Genomic DNA, 13135 nt, shown 5'->3' on the forward strand with positions numbered 1-13135 from the left:
CCGTGGCTCGAGCCCGTCGAAGATCAAGTCTCCGCGGATGTCAGCCGTGTAGTTTAAGCTTCCAAACCTGACTTGATGGCCAGGGGCGTAGCTTTCGATCTGCTCCAGGTGGCCGAGCGAATTGGCCCGCAGAGCAAAGCCGCCGAAGACGAAGATCTGTCCGGGGAGCAAAGTCTCAACCTGGACCGCATCGTTGTTGATGATCAAAGGAGCCATCGGGCCTAAAGGCGATGACACAGAGGAACTCTCAATGAAAGCACCAATGTCGGTGTCAAAACCGGCGGATCTCGGGTTGGGGGTCCCGAACTATGCGTCAAGGCCGGATGGTAACAGGAGACAAGGGACACGATATTTTTACCCAGGTTCGGGCCCTCTCGATGGAGGTAATACCCTACTCCTTCTTGATTAATATTGATGATATGGGTAGTACAAGAGTAGATCTACCACAAGATCAGGGAGGCTAAACCCTAGAAGCTAGCCTATGGTATGATTGTTGTGTATGGAGTTGATTGCCTACGGACTACAACCCTCCGGTTTATATAGACACCGGATAGGGTTAGGGTTACATAGAGTCGGTTACAATGGTAGGAGATTTCGAATATCCGCATTGCCAAGCTTGCCTTCCACGCCAAGGAAAGTCCCATCTGGACACGGGACGAAGTCTTCAATCTTGTATCTTCATAGTCCAGGAGTCCGGCTGAAGGTATAGTCCGGCTACCCGAACACCCCCTAATCCAAGACTCCCTCAAATGCACTTTTCACATCCATTTGATATAAAGTGCTATCATGATGGTTAGCATAAGCAAGTAATATGCGAATAGCTTCAAGTCTAGCAACGGGTGCAAAAGTTTCATCGAAATCAATTCCTTCAACCTTTGTGTAGCCTTGAGCTACAAGTCGTGCCTTATTCCTCACCACAAGGCCATTTTCATCTTGCTTGTTGCGGTGGATCCACTTTGTGCCGATGATATTGTGCTTGCGAGGATCTGGACGTTTGACCAATTCCCAGACGTTGTTGAGCTCGAATTGATGTAATTCCTCTTGCATAGCTTGAATCCATTCAGGCTCCATAAATGCTTCATCTACCTTAGTGGGCTCTGTGATAGAGACGAAAGCAAAGTGCCCACAAAAGTTAGATAAATGTGAAGCTCTTGAGCGTGTGAGAGGATCTGGAATGTTGATGTCACTGATGATTTTCTCAATTTGCACTTCATTTGCGACGCGAGGATGAGCGGGTTGACGTTGAGGAATTTGATCAACATTTTCTTCAGCACCATTTTCCTCAGGTGCATTAGCATGACGTTCTTCATGCTCTGGAATAACTTCTTCAGCTGATTCTTCAGTAGGAATGACATCCTCTGTAGCCTTGAGCTTAATAGATTCCTCAGGAGGTATTTCATCTGTCACAGGAGGTAGGTGCTCTCTTTGCGAGCCATTAGTCTCATCGAACCGCACATCTACAGTTTCAACAACCTTGTGATGATAGGTGTTGAAGACTCTGTAGGTGTGCGAGTCCTTACCATAACCGAGCATAAAACCTTCATGTGCTTTCGGTGCAAATTTAGAACTGTGATGAGGATCTCTAATCCAACATTTAGCACCGAAGACTTTGAAATATCTCACATTGGCTTTGTTGTCAGTGAGAAGTTCATATGCTGTCTTCTTGAAGAATTTGTGAAGATATACCCTGTTGATGGTGTGGCACACAGTATCAATTGCCTCAGGCCAGAAGCGAGGAGGCGTTTGTACTCATCAAGCATAGTGCGGGCCATCTCAACAAGAGTCCTGTTCTTGCGCTCCACGATGCCATTTTGTTGAGGAATATAAGCAATAGATAACTCATGAGTAATAGCAAGTTCATCAAGATAGTCATCAAGGCCAGTGTTCTTGAACTCAGTTCCATTATCACTCCTGATGTGCTTGATCTTCACAACAAAGTTAGTTGAAGCCCTCGTGGAAAATCGTTTGAAGACTTCCTACACTTCAGTTTTGTAAGTGATAATATGGACCCATGTATATCGAGAGTAATCATCAACAATGAGAAAGCCATATAAAGATGCAGCATTGGTAAATGTGGCATAGTGAGTAGGGCCAAAGAGATCCATGTGAAGCAATTCAAATAGTCGAGTAGTAGTCATGATAGTCTTTGCTGGATGCTTGGCCTTGGTCATCTTTCCAGCTTCACAGGCTCCGCATAAGTGATCCTTGAGGAATTTGACATTTTCAATGCCAATGACATGCTTCTTCTTTGCGAGCGTGTGCAGATTCCTCATGCCAGCATGACCAAGTCGTCGATGCCATAGCCAGCCTTCTGAAGCTTTTGCAGGAAGACATGTAGCAGGTTGTGGTCCTGTAGAGAAATCAACAATATACAAATCTCCTCCCCTAAAGCCTTCGAAGACTTTGGAATTGTCAGTTTCCATGATCACAACACAATGATACTTGCCAAAGACAACCACCATATCAACATCACAAAGCATTGAGACAGACATGAGGTTGAACCCTAAGGACTCGACAAGCATGACTTTGTCCATGTGTCGATCCTTTGAGATTGCAACCTTACCTAGACCCAATACCTTGCTTTTGCCTTTGTCAGCGTAGGTGATATGCTTCAGATGTGATGGAGATAAAGCAGTGCCCATCAATAAGCTCCTGTCACCAGTCATGTGATTTGTACATCCACTATCGAGGACCCACTTAGTGGCTTTGGGTTGATCATCCTGCAGATGAATTAGTGCAACTTACGAACTCATATACTTCACCAATGAAGAATATGGTATCAATTTCATTAGACAATAGAACAGACAAAACAATATGAGGATGTGAGAAATGAAAATTCATTTCTTCTTGATTAGCTTGCGTCCTTTCAAGCATATTCAGGTCTCCAGCAAATTCTTAAGACGATTAAGTTCGTCTGGAGACCTGACCCTGCATAAGAGATTAGTTATTTTTCTTCACCACCCACATCTGAAGGGGTGGCAAAGAGTTCATCATTCTATGAGCTCCATAAGAGAAAGGTGGCATAGACGCCAATCCACTTTGTTTCACATAAGAGGGGTTAGGATAAGCATAAGAGTAGGCAGAGAAATTCTTCGAGGACTTATGGACATAATGATTTGATGAATAATGCACATATCCATTATCCTTAGATCTTCCTTGTGAAACAGATAGGTTAGCACGATGATGTTCATATGAGGACTTGGATCCATATGAAGAATTTGGTCCATATGAAGAATTTAATCTAGGGTTCCTATTCTTCACAGGTGGTGTCATGATGACATTCACATGAAGATTTTCAAGGCACCTTTTGGGAACCCAGATTTTCTTCATAGGAGGACCATTCCTGCAGTTAGTGCCAACATATCTAGCAAATACTTCACCATTCTGATTTTTGAACAGTTTATAGTTAGAGTCAATGGACTCATCAGAAGAATATGAAGATTCACATGTAAAGCCAGATAAAGTAGATGGATCCACTGAAGGTCCCTTTGCAGCAACCCATGAGGTTTTGGGATACTGCTCAGGTTTCCAGTAGGTCCCATCAGCATTGATTTTCCTCTCAAATGCAATACCCTCTTTCCTAGGGTTCCTTTTGAGGATCTGCCTTTTAAGCACGTCACAAAGAGCCTGATGCCCTTTGAGGCTTTTGTACATGCCTGTCATATACAATTCCTTCAGCCCTGCATCATTAGTTATACTAGCAATGTCCTCATATGAGGAATTAGTGATAGCAGAGGCAGTTGAAGAATTTGCAGCAATGGAAGTATTTGAGCATTCAGGTGAAGAATTAGCAGTTTCATGTTCAATGCACTTTAAACATGGAGGAACAAATTCATCCTGAGTAGCGCTGATCTGTTGAGCAAGTAATGAATCACGCTCTTTTTGAAGATCATCATAACTCACTCTTAGCTTCTCAAGATCTTCTTTGAATAAATTCATAAGAAAGCTTCTCATGATCAGATAGGAGAGTGTTATGATGAGCTTGAAGATTGTCAAACTTGGACTAAAGTCTCTGAAGATTTTTAGTCAAGATTTTAGTGCGATCCATTTCCTCACCTAACATATCATCGCTTTTATCTAGCATATTTTGAACCTTTTCAAGAGCCTTTTGCAGTTTCACAACAATCTTAGCAAGTTTAGAATAACCGGGTTTGAGGTTTTCATCAGATTCATTCTCACTAGATTCAGATGAGGGATATTTGAGTACCTTTGAGCCTTTTGCCATGACGCAATAGGTGGGAGCGTAGTCCTCATCGTCGTCGTCCGTAGTGTTGGGGAGGTCCTTTTCTCAGAGATGAAGATGGACTTGCTGACGAACGCGGTAGCAAGGGCTAGGCTCGCGACACCAGAGTCCGACTCCTCAGATTCCTCCTCTTCCTCATTTTCCTCAGATTCAGCCTCAGAATCCATTTCCTTGCCAATGAATGCTCGAGCCTTCTTGGAGCTGCTCTTCTTGTGAGATGAGGACCTTGAGGGTCTTGATGATGAGGACTTTGAAGATTTCTTATTCTTCTTTTAATCATGAGAACTGTAATCCTTGTACTTCTTCTTCTTCTTCTTCTTCTTCTTCGATTCCTTTTCCCACTGAGGACAATCTTGAATGTAGTGTCCAGGTTTTTTGCATTTATGGCAGAGTCTCTTCTTGTAATCATGGGATGAGGAATCTGATCTCAAGTCACCACCTCTTGAGGATTTACCAAAACGACCACGTCTTGAAAACTTTCGAAACTTCCTCACGAGCATTGCTAGCTCCTGGCTTAGTTCTTCAGGGTCACCAAGGCTGCTGTGAGAATCTTCACCATCAGATTCGGATACTACCTTGGCCTTCAGAGCCCGTGATCTACCATAACTTGGTCCATAGAGATCTCTCTTCTCAGCAAGCTAGAACTCATGAGTGTTTAGTCTCTCGAGGATATCAGCGGGATCAAGTGACTTGTAGTCTCCACATTCTTCTATCATCAATGCCAAGGTATCAAATGAGGAATCAAGCGATCAGCAGTTTCTTCATCACCTCATGGTTGGTGATATCAGCGGCACCAAGTGCTTGAAGCTCATTTGAGATGTCAGTGAGGCGATCGAAGGTTTGCTGAACATTTTCATTGTCAAGTCCTTTGAAGCAGTTGAAGAGATTTCGAAGAGCGTCAACTCGAGAGTCACGCTGTGTTGAGACTCCCTCATTGACCTTGGATAGCCTATCCCAGATAAGCTTAGCTATCTCCAGAGCACTCACTCTGCCATACTGCACATTGCTCAGATGGCCACATATGATATTCTTCGCTTGAGAGTCGAGTTGCTTGAATCTCTTCACATCAGAAGCATTGATGGTGGGAGTGACAGAGGTAACACCATTCTCCACAACGTACGAGAGATCATTATCAATTGCCTCAAGATGCATGCGCATCTTATTCTTCCAGTAGGGGTAGTCCGTCCCATCGAAGGTAGGACACCCAGCAGAAACCTTGATCATACCTGCGGTCGACATAACTAAAACTCCAGGTGGTTAAACCAAAATCACACAGAGCAAGGGAGTACCTTGCTCTGATACCAATTGAAGTGCGTTATATCGACTAGAGGGGGTGAATAGGCGATTTTTATGAGTTCTTCACTGAGGAATTTGCGGGTGAGGAAATTCCTGAGTAAAGAACTACTTGCAGCCGGATAAGTACTCAGAAGTAAACATAGCAGTGCATGAGCATGGTCTCCATGATGAAATGAAAACAAGTACAGAGTACAGAAAGCGTAAACACATGATAACACAGGATAAGACAAACAGACTGAAGAAATTGGATAGAGAAAATAGAGGAAGTCTTCAGTCAAAGTCTTCAAACAGATGTAAACAAGCACTCAACACATAAAAGAGGAAATGGAAGGGTTGAGAAATGGAACCAGGTCACTTGGTGAAGACAATGATCTGGTAGACCAGTTCCAACTGCTGTGACAGTTGTATGTCTGGTTAGGGCGGCTAGGTATTTAAACCTAAGGACACACAGTCCCGAACACCTAGTTCTGAACACGCAGTTCAGAACACTCAGTCCTCATCATATTCCCCTTGAGCTAAGGTCACAGAGACCGCGCCCAATCACTCGTGGTAATTCTTCAGGTGACTTCCAAACCTTCACAGACTTGGTCACTCGGCGATCCACAATTTCCTCTTGGATGCTCTAGACCATGACGCCTAACCGTCTGGAAGATGCACAGGCTTCAAAGGTAACAAGCGTCAGATCCATGCAGGATCAATCTCTTCAGTGATGCTTAATCACTTGGGGTTTGTAGGTGTTTGGGTTTGGGTTTTCCTCACCTGTTGATTTTCACTCAAAGTCCTCGTAGGATGGGATGCTCTCAAATGACAAGTGTCAGTTTCTGTCCGACCAGCCAACCAGCTAGTGGTTGTAGGGGGCGGCTATTTATAGCCTAGGGAGCAGCCCGACATGTTAAGACATAAATGCCCTTTGAGGGAGTCCTGGATTAGGGGGTCTCCGGACAGCCGGACTATATCCTTTAGCCGGACTGTTGGACTATGAAGATACAAGATTGAAGACTTCGTCTCGTGTACGGATGGGACTCTACTTGGCGTGGAAGGCAAGCTAGGCAATACGGATATGTATATCTCCTCCTTTGTAACCGACCTTGTGTAACCCTAGCCCTCTCCGGTGTCTATATAAACCGGAAGGTTTTAGTCCATAGGACAAGATACAATCATACCATAGGCTAGATTCTAGGGTTTAGCCTCTCCGACCTCGTGGTAGATCAACTCTTGTAATACTCATATCATCAAGAATAAATCAAGCAAGACGTAGGGTTTTACGTCCATCAAGAGGGCCCGAACCTGGGTAAAATATCGTGTCCCCTACCTCCTATTACCATCCGCCTTAGACGCACAGTTCGGGACTCCCTACCCGAGATCCGCCAGTTTTGACACCGACATTGGTGCTTTCATTGAGAGTTCCTCTGTGACGTTGCCGTAAGGAAGGATGCCTCATCTCGTTGTTAAGAACAACATTACCACCAGGGGAGCTCTGGCTGTCGGCCAAACTCTCCGGCTAGGCAGTTTCGTCATGACTGCCTGTTCGGCCGCTGCATCGGCAATGACTTCTCGGGTCATCAAAAACAGCCTCCACGTCGGCTCGGAATTCGCCGAGCAGATGAATCCAATGGAGCTCTCTTCCCTAAACGAACTCTTGGATCGCATCGCCACCTTGGGAGTCGCTACGGACTATGATCGGATTGGGCTTAAACCCGATCAAAGGGAGATTAACTCTCCATCGGTCACCCATCACGTTGCGGTGGTGGAGGAACAATGCGGCAACTCTTCCTCTATTTTGAGGACTAAATATGTCTTGATTCCTGAGCTCTCTGAGCCGGATACCCGCTTACGGGAGGACATCACCCAAGCCCTGAACCTAGAATCAGGCAGCAGGCCAGACTTATCGGGTAACACTCCGGAACCCGAACTTCCAAGATTGGAAACTCCTCGGCCCCTAGGTCTCAGAACGGGTAGGGGTTCGGACTCAAATCCACCAACCCACCCAGACATACACGATCTTTCCCACATCAGGCAATAGCCCCATGAAACAGTACATCATTATTGGGCCAGATTCCTCCTTGTGATGAACAAGGCTAAGGACTGTAGCGAGGAAGATGCGGTCTCACTTTTCTGCAATAATTGCACGGACGAGGGAATCCTTAACGCCTTAAGTCGCCGTGACATATCACGCTTCACTGACTTGGCGTCTATAGTACAAAAGTACTATGCGATGGGAAGCGCCTGGAAAACCGAAACGAAATTTTGGGATAATCCGTCTCCGAATATACACCCAGTCCGAAGTAAAAGGGTGCACTATCATAAGACACCCGAGCTAGTTGCAAAGAAACAAAAACCCTCTACAGGGCATGGAACCGTACTGGAGGGATGGCTTAACGGACCCTGCAAAATTCATAGTACAGTGGGTACAATACCAACGCACAGCCTTAGAGCATGTTGGATACTCCGGCAGGTGGCCAAAAGTGGTGAGGATCTTCTTATCCCAAATGCCACAAAGCACCATCCCGTGGATAACAAAACGGTGTTAACAGTCTTAGAGACCTTCGCGTCAAATAATAGGCGCAAGCGAACACTCCGCAGCATGGCCGAAATCTGCCACGTAGCAGCAATAAATCCATGGAGTGACATGGCTATTACCTTCAATGCCTGTGACGAACCTAAATTCCGAACAGCCCAAGCACCAGCTGCACTGGTCCTCAGTCCAATTGTGGACGGCTTTCGACTCACCAAAGTACTCATGGACGGTGGCAGCGGATTAAACCTCATCTATGAGGAAACTCTTCAAAAAATGGAAATAGACTAGAACCGCATTGAGCAAAGTAGCACAACCTTCAGGGGAATCATACCCAGTCGGGAGGCACGATGTGCTGGGAAAATCACACTAGATGTGGTATTTGGTACGCCAGAGAACTATAGGTCCGAAGAAATTACATTTCAAGTGGCCCCGTTCAGCAATGGATACCATGCCCTTTTAAGACGTGAGGCATTCACGATCTTCCAAGCCGTACCCCATTATGGGTACATGAAGCTCAAAATACCCGGGCCCAATGAAATCATCACCCTCGCCAGTGATCCGGACAGAGCACTCCACGCCGAAAACAAAACAGCTGCACTGGCCCTCGAGGCATTATCCAAAGCCCTCTCGGCCGAGGAATTAACCACACTACGCTCCACAGTGGACAGGGATAACGTGATACTCGACAAGAGATCCAAGTCCACCTCTTTTAAACCAGCGGATGAAATAGTCAAATTCCAAGTCCACCCAACGGACCCTACAAAAACAGCCTCCATTGGGGCACAGTTAAACCCCGTCGTGGACGCCGCACTACGAGAGTTCCTGCGCGAGAATTGGGACATATTCGCCTGGCATCCCTCAGACATGCCAGGAATCCCACGCAGGCTGGCCGAGCATAGCCTCAATATCCTAAAGGGATTGAAGCCGGTCAAGCAAGCTCTTCGGCGTTTCTCCGAACCTAAGAGACAGGCCATGGGAGAGGAACTAGCCAAGTTATTGGAGGCCGGATTCCTCAGAGAAATAAAACACCCGGACTGGCTAGCAAACCTGGTGATGGTACCAAAGAAGGATAAATCCTGGCGCCTTTGTGTCGATTTCAAGGACCTCAATAAAGCTTGCCCAAAGGATCCCTTCCCCCTCCCCCGCATCGATCAAATTATCGATGCTACCGCAGGACACGAGTCATTGTGTTTCCTCGACGCATACTCCGGTTACCACCATATCAAGATGGCGGAGTCCGACCAAGCCGCAACGGCATTCATCACACCATATGGTCCCTTCTGTTTCAACACAATGCCTTTTGGGCTCAAAAACGCCGCGCAACATATCAGCGCATGATTTAGACATGTCTGGAGAAACAAATCGGCAAAACAGTAGAGGCATACATAGACGATGTGGTCATCAAAACCAACCACGTCGACTCTTTGATAGACGACTTGAGGCTCACATTCGAGAACCTCCGAACATACGACATCAAGCTCAATCCAGAAAAATGCGTTTTCGGCGTACCAGCCGGAAAGCTCCTGGGTTTCATTGTCTCCAGTAGAGGTATTGAAGCTAATCCGGCCAAAATCCGAGCTTTGTCACCATTGGCTACCCAACAGACCTCAAACAAATCTAGAAGTTAATTGGATGCGTGGCGGCTCTAAGCCGCTTTATCTCCCACTTAGGAGAAAAGGCTTTACCCCTTTATCGCCTCCTTCGGCGCACCGAACACTTCGAGTGGACGGACGCTGCCACAGCCGGATTGGAAGAAATAAAGGCCATTTTGGCAACCAACCCAATCCTGGCCGTGCCACACATCAGCGAACCAATGTTGTTGTACATTGCGACAACTCATCAAGTTGTAAGCGCAGTGCTCGTCGTTGAACGAAAAGCTGACGGACATAAATTCCCTCTTCAAAAGCCGGTATACTATGTATCCACTGTCCTTACTCCATGCAAATCACGGTACCCACATTATCAAAAGATAGCATATGCGGTATTCATTGCATCCCGGAAGCTGCGACACTACTTTCAAGAGTGTTCGATTACAGTAGCCTCGGAAGTGCCACTTAATGATATTATAAACAACCGTGACTCTACGGGGCGGATTGCCAAATGGGCCATTGAGCTCCTCTCGTTCGACATAACATACAAACCTCGACGAGCCATCAAGTCGCAAGTATTGGCCGACTTCGTCGCCGAATGGACGGAGGCCGAACTCCCTAAAGAGTACGGCGCATACTCCAATTGGATCATGCACTTCGACGGTTCTAAAATCCTGGAGGGTCTAGGGCCTGGCGTCGTCCTGACATCCCCAACCAGAGATACCGTTCAGTACGTACTACAAATATTATATACAGACTCCAACAATGCAGCCGAATACGAAGCTCTGTTGCATGGTCTTCAGATGGTAGTCTCCATGGGCATTCAACGCCTGGAGGTGCGTGGGGCTTCAAACCTCGCAATATCCCAAATAAATGGAGACTTTGACGCCAAGGATCCGAAAATGGCGGCCTACCGAAACATTGTCCTAAAAATGTCGGCTCGGTTCAAGGGGCTCGAATTTCACCATGTGGCTTGGGAAAACAATCAGGCGGCGGATATCCTCGCCCGCATCGGTGCAAAACACGATGCGGTCCCCCCCCAACATATTTTCGGAGAGGCTGTTCAAGCCATCCATAGTATGGGAAGGGGACACAAGTAACAATAGTCCAGACCCGGCCAAAATACCCGATACCGAACACTCTGACACAATCGGAGGCTCTGCCACGGAAATAACACCTTCAGCCCACGTAATGATGGCCATAATAGCCCCGTGGACAGAACCATTCCTGGCCTACCTAACTAGGCAGGAACTTTCGGAGGACCAAAATGAGGCACGCTGCATAGTGCGGCGATCTAAGGCCTACAGGGTCCATGAGGGAGAATTGTATAACAAAGCACTACCGGAGTCCTTCAAAGGTGCATCTTCGAAGAGGAAGTGCGGAACCTTTTGGCAAAAATTCACGCCGGACTCGGCAGTCACCTCGCCGCAGCCCGGGCTCTTGTAAGCAAGGCCTTCCGTACAGGATTCTATTGGCCAACGGCCTAGGCAGATGCACAGGACCTGGTTCAACGTTGCGCCGGTTGCCAGCTCTTTGCAAATCAAAGCCACATGCCACCCACCGCCCTCCAAACAATCCCCATTATGTGGCCCTTCGTGGTCTGGGGGCTTGACATGGTTGGACCCCTTAAAGGGGGAACCCACAAGAAAAAATACTTACTGGTCATGGTGGATAAATTCACCAAATAGATAGAGGCCAAACCTGTTAAAACAGCCGAATCCGGACCGGTGATAGACTTCATATCCGGGGTCGTACACCGTTATGGCGTCCCCCACAACATCATCACTGACAACGGCACGAACTTCACTGCCGATGAGGTAAAACTCCGGTGCAGCAAAATGGGCATCAAGCTCGATTATGCTTCAGTCTATCACCCACAAACCAACGGCCAAGTTGAGCGAGCAAACGGTCTTATAATGAGCGGCATTAAACCCAGATTAGTGCGTTCCTTAACGGAGTCTAACACGCACTAGGTAGAGGAGATCGACTCCGTACTCTGGGGGCTGTGGACCACGCCGAATTATAGTATCGGATATATACCCTTTTTTGTGGTGTACAGCGTAGAGGCAGTCTTGCCCTGTGACATAATTCATGACTCACCTCGGATGCGCATGTATGAATAAACAGAAGCCGAGCTCGATCGGCAAGACAGTCTGGACACCCTGGAGGAGGAGCGCGACGTAGCAAAAGCCTGTTCCGCATTTTATCAGCAACAGGCTCGCAAATACCAAAGCAGAGAAGTATAGACCAAAACGTATAATGTTGGCGAACTAGTTCTACGCCTGTCGGATAAGAAAAAGAACAAGCTCGAGCCCAAATGGGAAGGTCCCTTCATTATTGACCAAGTTCTGACCGGTGGAGCGTACCGACTGTGGGATGCATCAACTAATCGACTCGAGCCAAACCCATGGAACGCGGCCAGGCTCCGAAGATTCTACGCCTAGCGCCGGACTCTATGTTCGTCCCCTTCCTCTGTCCATTTTTTGCATATACATTATCTGTCTTGTTTTTCTTTCTTTCTTTTATTCTTTTTCTAGGCCTTCAAGGGCCAACTTGTGCCTCGCTTGCACATTATAGATGCGCTAGCCGCGCTCATCATACCTGGGGCCTTCTTTCACAGAAGCTTAATTATTTATCTGGGCCTCATGCCCCGCACATGTGTTATACTTCCGCACGTACCTTTTTTCCGCCATTATATGCATTGATATGACTTAAGTTTTGGCCAAGCTGGGTTGCCTGGCTCTTGTATTTATGCCCTACGTTCCTGTTAATTCGGCTAGGGCATAAGGGGAGCACCTCTGCGATTGTTACTGTCGGGTCAGCCGGATGTGTACCTCAGACTGGGTGAAGCCGAAAGCTGGCGTTCTTAAGGGAATATTCGGTCGGTGAACAAAAGATGATTTTTTATTTTCCATATCTGCCCCAGATGTTTTTTCATGTGTTTCTTATCGCAGTCCGGACATGCACTTTAGGGCATGCATACCTAGGGAAAGGAACCCTTAACGGAACTATTCTCCCTGGAAGATGTTTCTTACTACCCATGTAATATAACATAACAAGTTGGGCACTTGTCCGTTCAAGCACTAATGACCCATACGCCTGGTATCCATGCATACCCCTGTTCTTATATAACTGAGCGGGTATTCGGATACACTCTGGACTATCGGGTCCCGAGGTTGAAGCGAAAAGGTTTGCCAAGACAAATGGTCTACAGTCCAGCTACAAGGCATTATACATGTCACTTTAATTACATAGTCATGCAGACTGACTAAATTCTTCTTCTATACCATCCAACAGGCGGTCTAGCCTACAATCCTGTTGGGAATACTTTGCGGCTAATTCTACTTGCCCATAAACTAAGCTAACGGGGATCTCTTTTCCGTCGGGCCCCACAGGTCCGACGTCGGCCATGTGATTTGGGTCAGCCTTGGTATACCGCGTCTTCACCATGGCACAGGCTTCTCTGGCACCTTGTCGGCAGGCCGATAT

The sequence above is a fragment of the Triticum urartu genome, chromosome 1, assembly GCF_003073215.2.
Source record: "Triticum urartu cultivar G1812 chromosome 1, Tu2.1, whole genome shotgun sequence".
In the NCBI taxonomy this organism is placed as follows: Eukaryota; Viridiplantae; Streptophyta; class Magnoliopsida; order Poales; family Poaceae; genus Triticum; species Triticum urartu.